This window comes from Dipodomys merriami, unplaced genomic scaffold (genome assembly GCF_024711535.1).
Source record: "Dipodomys merriami isolate MVZ:Mamm:240054 unplaced genomic scaffold, mDipMer1.0.p SCAF_29, whole genome shotgun sequence".
NCBI classification, from domain to species: Eukaryota; Metazoa; Chordata; class Mammalia; order Rodentia; family Heteromyidae; genus Dipodomys; species Dipodomys merriami.
In genome coordinates, this window is record NW_027204381.1 from 13,147,874 (window position 1) to 13,157,500 (window position 9,627).

Sequence of the window (9,627 nt, forward strand, 5' to 3'; positions counted from 1 at the left end):
TTGTTAGGACATTGATTATACTAATACCACAGCAATAGAACTTTATTTTTCGTGTGTGTGTGTGTGTGTGTGTGTGTGTGTGTGTGTGTGTGTGTGTGTGTGTGTGTGTGTGTGTGTGTATGTGTGTGTTTGCATGTGTGTGCACTGATACTATGGCTTGAACTTTTTCGTGTGTGTGTGTGTGTGTGTGTGTGTGTGTGTTTGCATGTGCGTGCACTGATACTATGGCTTGAACTCAGGGCCCGGACACTGTCCCTGGGCTTTTTCAGTCAGGGCTATCACTCTGCCACTTGAGCCATAGCTCCACTTCTGGCTTTTTGGTGGTTAATTGGAGATAAGAGACTCATGGACTTGCTTAGACTGGCTTTGAGCCTCAATCCTCAGATCTCTGAACAGCTAAAATTATAGGTGTGAGTCGCTGGAGCCCCGCAACAAGACATTTTTGAGTGTTACTTGTGTGTCAGATAGGGCATTAAATACTTTCGGTACTTTTTCATTTGCATAACTTCCTTTTTTAAAAAATAATTGATTGATTTTATTTTGGTACAAGAAGATTGAATCCTTGTGCCTGGTAAACAGGTATTCTTCCACTGAGCAATACCGCAATCCTTATTTCCCAGTTTCACTAAATTTATTTTTTCTCAGCCCTACCATAGGGATATGCACATTATGACTTTCTAGATGAGGAAGTTAAGCTAAGTCACATGCCCCTGACTGGCACACACTAGAGCTGAGGGAGAAGGCACTTTGGTCAGGAGCAGGCTGCTGGGAGTGCTTGATATTGCACAGGGGATTATGTAAGGGTTTTCAAGGGCAGCTGGGCAAGGGCAGACTGTTTATGTGTGGTTTCCAGCCACTCCTGTCAGCCTGGGTCTCTGCCTCTTCCTGTTAACTAGGCAGGTTGCAGGCACTAGGTGAAGAGGCACATATACATGTAGTTCAGGAGCCACCCCACCAAGGGCTTCCTCCTGCTAACTCAAGCATTCTTTTAGCTAGTGTGAGCTCCATGCCTATGGACAATGCGGGTGGAACTGTGGACAGTGTTGGTCTGGGAATGTCACAAGGCTGATGATAATGAAATAGTCACAAACAGTATAGTTACCCATGAGGATATATACCTTCTGAAGACTTGAACTTCCCAAATCATCACTTTTACAAATTCCATTGCTTTCCATTATATTCTTTGCCTTTATAAGATCTGATTTTGGCTGGACACTGGTGGCTCATCTCTGTAATCTTAGCTACTTGGTGGCAGGGGATGGGGGTGGGGTTGGGGGTGGGATGAGGGAGGGCTGAGATCTGAGGAGTTTGGATCAAAGCCAGCCTGGGCAGGAAAGTCTGTGATACTCTTATTTCCACTTTGCCAGGAAACAACTGGAAATGGAGCCGTGGTTTAAGTGTTAGAACACTAGCCTTACCCAAAAAGCTCAGGGACAGCACAGGCTCTGAGTTCAAGACCTAGGACTGGCAAACACACACACACACACACACATGCACACACTCACACACACTCATACACACACACACGCATACACCCCTGATTCCAATGTTTTCCAACTTGGGAGCAACTGAGCCCCATGTCCCTGAGCAGTTGTACAATTATTTTGAGTTCAAGTTCCCTTATGTCATTTGTAATTTGCCTCTCCTTCCATAGTGTTTATTTTCTTTCTAGCTCATTAAAGTTCACTTATAAACACTAATAGCATATACACAGTGACTTCACCATGGTAGTAGTTGCATGCCTGTATGCCTGTATGCCTGTATGCCTGTATGTATGTATGTATGTATGTATGTATGTATGTATGTATGTATGTATGTATGTATGTTGGTCGTGGGGCTTGAACTCTGGGCTTGGATGCTGTCCCTGTGCTCTTCAGTTCAAGTCTAGTGCTCTACCGTTTGAGAATTTACCCCAGAAAGTGTTTTTGTTAAGTAACAAATTACCCTTCTGAGGCAGGAGGAGGCTACAGCACATTTATCCAGGACCATTGATAGTCAGCCTCCAATGCTAGCCTCCACTCTAAGGGTATTCCCACATCAAGTCAGGTGAGGAGGCACCTCGGGCAGTGTGTCCCATAGGGGAAGAGAGACTGCAACCAAATATACATCTCCCTGCCCTTCCCTGCCCTTCCCTTCCTTCCCCCAACCACCCTCTTTCCTTCCTTCGTTCCTTCTTTCTCTTTCTTTCTTCCTTTCTTTCTTTCTTTCTTTCTTTCTTTCTTTCTTTCTTTCTTTCTTTCTTTCTTTCTTTCTTTCTTTCCTTCTTTCTTTCTCTCTCTCTCTCTTTCTTTCTTTCTCTTTCTCTCTTTCTTTCTCTTTCTTTCCTTCCTTCCTTCCTTCCTTCCTTCCTTCCTTCCTTCTTTCTTTCTTTCTTTTCTTTTCTTTTCTTTTCTTTTGTGGAGAATGGGGCATGAACTCAGGGCCTGGGTGCTATCCCTGAGTCCTTTTTTGCTCATGATTAACACTCTACTATTTTATGTCACAGCTCCACTTCCAGTTTTCTGGTGGTTAATTGGAGAGTCTCCTAGAGTTCCCTGGCTTCGAACCATGATCCTTAGATCTCAGCCTCCTCAGTAGCTAGGATTACAGGCTTGAGCCTCCAGTTCGTCTGGATTGAACCTAGGGCCTCACTCATATATGACAAGCATATACCTCAGAGCTAGATCTCTAGGCCCCCACATTCTATTTTGAGTGTGCGCTGATGCTCTAGGGCTTGAACTCAGGGCCTAGGAGCTGTCCCTTAGTTTTCTCTGGTCAAGGCTGGTATTCTACCACTTGAGCCACACCTTCACTTTCAGCTTTTTGCTGGAAAATTGTCAGTAAGAGTTTCACAGATTTTTCTTCATGGGCCGGTGGTTCTCAGATCTCAGACTCAGAGTAGCTAGCATTACAGGTGTGAGCCACTGGTGCCAGGCTCCCTATACCTTCTGTAGAATGTTACAGGAGAGTTCTGGGAGAGAGGATGGTCTTGAGCTTGCCTTCAGGTTGCTAAGCAGTGGGGATTGGTCAGATTCTGGAGAGAGGGGCTGTTTAGGAAACAAGCCTAGGCTTTTGCACCTGCTTTTTCACAGTGAGGTGTTTTCTCTTCTTTGGGGTGCAGGTCAGCAGGACTGCTGAGATGTACAGAGCCACCAGGATTTTAGGCAATTTCTTCTGGCTTAAGAAATTTGAGAAATTCTAGTTGCCCAAAAGTCAGAATGCAGAAGCCAACACCCCAGAAGTAGCAAAGTGAACCCCAAGTTCCTTGCTAGATTCCCCCTTAGGTCATCACTGACCAAGCCATGCTGGTCCAAAGACATTCCATGGAGGAGGGCCTATAAAATACACTGAAATTCCAAACAAGACTCTGGAAGGCCATACTGTGGAGCCAACCCAGTCTTAGAGACTGCAGATCAGCCTCTGTGGCTGGCCAGAGAGAGGTAGATGGGAGAGAAGGGGAAGAAGGTGGGTATTCTGGGAGAAGACCCCAGAAGATCTCTGACTATGGAGGTGTTCTGTTCTGAGAGCCACTGGAATTTATTGTGTGAACAAGCCCCAGCTCTGCTGCTTCTGGTTTGTGAACTTTTTTGGTAGGCTTGGCATTTACTACTGCAATGAGCTTTCCTCCTAGTGTTTTGTGCCAGTAGACTAGAGGATGACCCCTGACAGATTTCTCTTTGAAATGGCCTTCACAGTTACCAGCCAACCAGCTATTCTTTCTGCAAAAGGAAAATGCAAACATCAAGGTTTGTCATTTCTTAGAACTCACACTGAGTCCATTTGAACTCTCAAGGGTCTTCAGGCTCAGACCTCCAACACACTTCTTTGCCTGATCTTTTCTTCTCTGGAGGGAATGGTGAGGGCCCTTTGATGAATCCTGATGCATCAGGAATAGACTATCAAATGCGGTGTGAGGGTCCATTTTATGCTTTGGCACATGAAAAGTCCCCATTTGAATGAGTGGTGGAAAGTCTACATTTCCTAGGTTTAACCCTGTTCTGAGGCATGAAGACAGGAGTGACCAGTCCTGACCGGAACAAAGAACCTTCTTTTATAGACGACAACCTTTAGTTGGTAATCCTCAAAGTCCTTGGTGTACAAGAAAAGGAGGAGGGATTATTGCTTGATGAAGGGCAAAATTTGACTCATGAGTTGAGAGAGAGAAGCAGGCAGGGCATCCTTGAGAATGGCTGATAGGCTTCACCCTATTTTGCTTTTGTCATCTTTTTTCCAATCTGTGTTTGTTGTCTCCCCCTCTTCCTACCATGATATTGGGGTCTCAACTGATAGGCAGGTGCTCTTGAACCATGCCTCTTCTTTTCTGTTTATGTGGTATTGAGGAATTGAACCCAGGGCTTCATGCATGCTAGGCAAGCACTCTACTACTTAGCTCTTTGACTTAGCCTGTCTTTGACTTAGTTATTTTTCAAATATGCCACTGTGTCCAACTTATTGGTTGAAATATTTTTTTTTTTTGGTCAAGTCTAACCTTGCACCAAAATCCTTCTAATTTCTGCTTCCAGAGCAGCTGGAATTATAGGTATGAACTGCCATATCCAGCCCTGTTCATTTGTTGTCAAATTTAAACTCTCTTCTGATTGTACAGTATCTTTCTTGATGATGGCCAGAAACAAATCAGGAACATTTCTTTAGGATATATTGTGTAGTAGATTTTGGGTTAAGACAGGTAACGCAGACTCATATAATTAAGTACTAGTTGCTATAAAGTTGGTCTACCATTGTTTGCTTACTCATTGGCATGAAATTTTATTATAAAGAGAGATTTCTCTGCAGTTTTGAATTTTTCACTGTTGGCTTCATTGTAAACTTTTTTTTTTTTTTTTCTTTTCTCTTTTGGCTGGTCATGGGGCTTGAACTCTGGGCCTGGGCATTGTCCCTTAGTTCTTTGGCTCAAGGCTAGCACTCTACCACTTGAGCCATAGTGCCACTTCCAGTTTTTCTGGTGGTTTATTGGAGATGAGAGTTTCATAGGCTTTCCTGCCCCTGCCGGCTTTGAACAGTGATCCTCGGATCTCAGCCTCCCATGAGCCACCGGCACCCTGCCATCAGTGTAAACATTTCTAACTATTGTTAAGTGTGAATGGTCTAAATAGGAACAGTTAAACACCCTAGTATTGTTGTTGTTGTTGTTTAATTCTTTAATTAGGCTTCTGTATTTATAGAGAAATATTCCAATGTCATTATGGTTTGAGTAAAAAAAAAAAACAAAACCAAAAACCAAAAATCCAGAAGCAAATAATTAGTCAAAACCTTATTGGCTTTTTAAATTTTAATTTTTTGCCAATCTTGGGGCTTGAATTGAGGACCTGGGCACTGTCATTGAGGTTTTTTGCTTAGGGCTAGCAGTCTACCACTTGAATCAGCTTTCCTTCTGCCTTTTGGCCTTTTGTTGGTTAATTGGAGATGAGTCTCATGGACTTTCTTGCCTAGGCTGGCTTTGAGCTGTAATCCTCAGATCTCAGCTTCCTGCATAGTTATGATTACAGGCCCAAGCTTGGCTTTTACTCCTTTTTACTCCCTTTTACTCCTCCCCCTTCCTTTATTTTTTCTCTTCCCCTTTCCTCTCCTCCCTTCTTTTCTTCTCCCCCTTTCTCCCTTCCCCCCTTTCTTTTTTTAAAATTTACAATACTGTAATTAATTTAATACACAATCCAGCACAAAGAAGACTCGTGTTCAGCAAATGTGATAGGATAGACTATTAAACTGGCACTCTAGTCTTAGTAGCTCATGACCAACTACTTGATTAAGAGGCACCACCTAAATTTGAAAGCTACTTATAATCAAGTGTAGTGGCTCACACCTGTAATCCCAGCTGCTTGGGAAGTAGAGATCAGAAGGGTGGAGGTTTGAGGCCAGACCAGGCGAAAGTTAAGAAGGTAACGAATCACCTACTGTCTTGTCTGGTTAGCTTAAGTGCTTCCATCTGCTTTAGTATGTGCCCATCTATTGTACCACTCCAGCCCAGCTAATGAGCAACTGGAAGTCTGGAAGTTAGGGTTTGGGACTAAGTAACTATATTTTTAATTCTAGTTGATGTACAATATAGACAGTTTTAACTAGGGTAAGCATGCCCGAGGAACTAAAGGTTTCAGAGAAAATAAATAAGCAGGGAAATTAGGTCTTCATGAAGGAGTTCAACAAAGTTTAAAAAAGGGGTGGGGTTAGATAGAAGCACAATGCCTGTGTGCATCTGATCATATAAAATAATATTTATCAAAATGAACTCCAGGAAATGGAAACAAGAGATTTTTTTTTCCTTTGTTGCTGTTTTTCTTCTCTTTTTATCTTGTTGTTGTTTTTTTTAATCTGTCTTTGGGAGGGTAAAGGGAGGCACAGAAATGGAGGGACAGAGGATGAACAAATGCATCAGGGGTACACGCTAGACACTATATTGAAAATGAACTATACAACTTGTGGGTGGGGATGGGAAGTAAAACTGGAGAGGCAAGTACATTGTCCAAAAAGCAATGTACTCTTACCAGACCTATAGTTCAAGCCTCAGAAAGAAAGAAAGAAAGAAAGGAAGGAAGGAAGGAAGGAAGGAAGGAAGGAAGGAAGGCAGGCAGGCAGGCGGAAAGAAAGAAAAGAAGGAAGGAAGGAAGGAAGGAAGGAAGGAAGGAAGGAAGAAAGAAAGGACGGTATTCTTCACCTGATTTATGTAACTGTAACTCCTCTGTATATCGCCTTTATAATAACAATAAAAACATTAAAATATTTTTTTTAAAAGGGCGGGGGTGTTTGGAAATATAGACTAGTGGTAGAGCATTTGCTTAGTATGTGGAAGGCCCTGGGTTCCATCTCCAGTACTGCAAAGAAAATGGTATTTCCAAGTTTTATCTCCTGAATGTAAGCCTTTAAGTAGAAGGTCACTTGTTTTCTTGCTGTACCTGCTTTTGCTTTTCTAGACAGTTGTGGCTGGTGGAGCAGGTTTTGCTTACCTTTATCCCCTGGTGTTCACCAAATACTATATGGATATGTTTGATGCTCTTTGCTCTTTGTGGTTTTGGAGTTTGAACTCAGGGCCTAACCCTTGAGAGCTGAGTTCTGTCACTTGAGCCATGCCCCTAGTCCTTTGTTTACTTAGTTTTTAGAAAGAGTCTCATATTTTTGTCTGGACTGGCCTTGGACTGAGATCCTCCTCCTTTGTAGGTGTGTGCCACTGTGCTGGCTTGTTTGTCAGTGTGGGGTATTTCTCCCTGCCCCCAATCCACAGGCCTCTAACCACAAATCTCTCATTCTCTACCTCGTGGATAACTGGTACCACTTAGAATTTTTGTTACATGCTTTGTGATGTTGTGATAGTGGTGCTGGAGATGTACCCATAGCCTCTTGTGTGCTAAACATGTACTCTGCCATGGAGCCACACCTCATTTTGTTATGTACTCAGAGCTCTTTGAGATTTATTGAGGCAGATTTTTATCATGTCATTTGTGCATACATGTGGATGAAATAAAGTGATTAAGAAAGTCCTGGGGGAGGGAAGGGATAGTGGGAAAACAAGGAAGGAGGGGGTAACAGTGCTCAAGAAGAAATGTACTCATTTTCTTACTCATGTAACCCCTCTGCACAGCATCTTTACAATAAAATAAAATAAAAAGAAATTCCTAATATTTCTTCTAAGAGCTTTACTCTTCAGCATCCTTTCAGGGTTTGTAGCCCCCCCCCCTTCCTCTTTTTGGTTGGTCATGGGGCTTGAACTCTGGGCTTGGGCGCTGTCCCTCAGCTCTTCAGCTCATGGCGAGTGTTCTACCACTTGAGTCACAGTGCTGCTTCCAGTTTTCTGGTGGGTAATTGGAGTCTCATGGACTTTTCCAGCCCTACTGGCTTTGAACCCAGATCCTCAGATCTCAGCCTCCTGAGTAGCTAGGATTCAAGGTGTGAGCCACTGGTGCCTGGCTTGTAGCATCTCTTAAAAGAGGGCACACCAGGGTCTCCAGGAATCTACTCTGAGCATCTGACAGTTGTTCTGCATGTGTTATCCTGGGGTGTTCTTAACTGGTCGATGGTAGGCCATTCTTGTCCACACATCTCAATAACAGTAGCACATTAGGCAGACTTCTGCTTAGTAAGGCTTTTATTCTAATGATGCAGTCTTGGTTCCTAGTCAGACTTAAGCCCCATTACTGTTTCCATGCCTTTCAGATTATAGTGTAGTCTCTTTCAAGACACTTAAAATATCACTTAGCTTCAGAGTGTCCATGCCAACAATGCACCTGTCTCAGTCAAAGGGAAGCCAGACCTTCTGCTGAACAGCAGTGATCCTCCATACAGAGTGTACCTGGATAGTAGTGACTGCAGGATATCATTAAGGGTACAAGTTGTCCCTATGCAACAATGTTAAAATGGGAAGTGCCTCACAAACTTGACAAAACCATGCAGATCATTAATTCCTTCAACTGGGCAAAGGAAATCATTATAATTTCAATAATAATAACAATTATTCCTAAATAACATCGAATATTTATTTACTTATAATTATATAATTATCAATATTATATTAAACTTATTAAATAGTTGAATAATTATTTAATAGCTAAAGCCCCAACAATTTAATAATTTTAATATTATTATGAGATTGCATGTCTTTTGACATCACAAGGATATGGTAGATTTGCAGTTCAGTACCTAGATTTATTGGATTTTATAAGTCACATTTCTGGGCTGGGAATGTGGCTTGCCTAGCATTCATGAAGCCCTAAGTTCAATTCCTTAGTACCACATAAACAGAAAAAGCCGAAAGTGGTGCTGTGGCTTGAGTTAGCCTTGAGCAAAGAGAGGCTCAAGGACAGTGCCCAGGCCCTAAGTTCAAGCTCTAGGACCAGCAAAAATAATAAATGTATGTCATATTCCTCCCTATACAATATTGTTCACCAAAGAATAGACTGGAAGCTTCTAGCAGGCAAGGACCTTTCTTTTTCTTTTTTCTTTTCTTTTCTTTTTTTATCGGTCATGGGGTTTGAACTTTGAGCCTGGGCGCCGTCCCTCAGCTCAAAGTTAGCGTTCTACCGCTTGAGCCACAGCACCACTTCCAGTTTTCTAGTGGTTTATTGGAGATATGAATCTTATGGACTTTCCTGCCTGGGCTGGCTTTGAACCGTGATCCTCAGATCTCAGCCTTCCGAGTAGCTAGGATTACAGGTGTGAGCCACCAGCACCTGGCTGGGACCTATCTTTTCTTTTCTTTTTTCTTTTCTCTTCTCTTCTCTTCTCTTCTCTTCTCTTCTCTTCTCTTCTCTTCTCTTCTCTTCTCTTCTCTTCTCTTCTCTTCTCTTCTCTTCTCTTCTCTTCTTTTCTTTTTTTTTTTTTGTTGGTCATGGGGCTTGAGCTCTGGGCTTGAGTACTGTCCCTCAGCTCTTCAGCTCAAGGCAAGCACTCTACCGCTTGAGCCACAGTGCCACTTCCGGTTTTCTAGTGGTTTATTGGAGATAAGAGTCTCATGGACTTTCCTGCCTGGGCTGGCTTTGAACCGAGATCCTCAGATCTCAGCCTCCTGAGTAACTAGGATTACAGGCGTGAGCCACCTGCGCCCAGCTAGACCTTTCTTTTTTTGAGACAAGGTCTGGCTATGTTTCTCAGGCAGGCCTTGAACTACTACACTCAAGCCGACCCTTCTGCCTTATGTGCCAC

The 9,627-nt window shown here is 42.9% G+C and overlaps 1 protein-coding gene across 2 annotated transcripts in view; it reads left to right on the forward strand.

Moving 5' to 3' along the window:
• The window catches only part of Prdm10 (PR/SET domain 10), a 113,075-nt gene that overhangs the window by 18,518 nt on the left and 84,930 nt on the right, over window positions 1–9,627 (forward strand). The gene's annotated exons all lie outside the window — the stretch shown is intronic.